This window comes from Mus caroli, chromosome 15 (genome assembly GCF_900094665.2).
Source record: "Mus caroli chromosome 15, CAROLI_EIJ_v1.1, whole genome shotgun sequence".
NCBI classification, from domain to species: Eukaryota; Metazoa; Chordata; class Mammalia; order Rodentia; family Muridae; genus Mus; species Mus caroli.
The window spans coordinates 26,899,575-26,900,160 of NC_034584.1; the positions used below are offsets into that span (position 1 = coordinate 26,899,575).

The 586-nt window shown below is 51.5% G+C and overlaps 1 non-coding gene across 1 annotated transcript; it reads right to left on the minus strand.

The window, feature by feature from the left end:
• Positions 1-288: 288 nt before the first annotated feature.
• On the minus strand, positions 289-420 carry LOC115029464. Its single transcript, XR_003835040.1, has one exon. It is a non-coding gene; the product is annotated as a small nucleolar RNA SNORA17 (small nucleolar RNA).
• Between the last annotated feature and the right edge of the window lie 166 nt (positions 421-586).

A 586-nucleotide genomic window follows, 5' to 3' on the forward strand; every position in this document is an offset into this window, starting at 1 on the left:
CATCTTTGGTATGGCCTGCCCTCCCCCCAACCCTCCAGGTCTGCACCAGACTGGTGGTCATTTCAGGCTAGCTCCTTGTCTGGGCCCCATGGTACCAGCCTGGTGGTTGTCTTGAGTCTGCTCACTTGAGTGACCTCTTGAGAGTGTCCTCTGTCTCAGGCTCACTTCTTTCTGGGGCCTGCAGTCCCAGGCAGTTTTTTTCTAGGTGGCATGCTCTCTGTCCTGGGAGCCTGTTCAGGCCTTCCTGACGCTGGACTGGTGGTCATCTCAGGTTCACTTTTTTCAGGGAATGTTAAACTACTAATCACTCAGATGTTCATATGTCAGAACACTGAGCATAGACATAGTCTGTCTCCTCTGTGCCACTCACTGATGCACATGTGACACAGCAGCCACACCTGCAATATCTCTAGGTGTAGAAAAGGCAACTTCTATAAAAGAAAACATTTATTTTGGTGGCTTGCTTACAGTTTCAGAGGTTAGTACATTATCACCATGTGGGGGGCATGGCAGCATGTAGCTGGTCATAGTGCTGGAGCAGGTGGGGGAAGAGAGAGAGGGGGGAGAGGAGAGGGGGGGCTTGTGG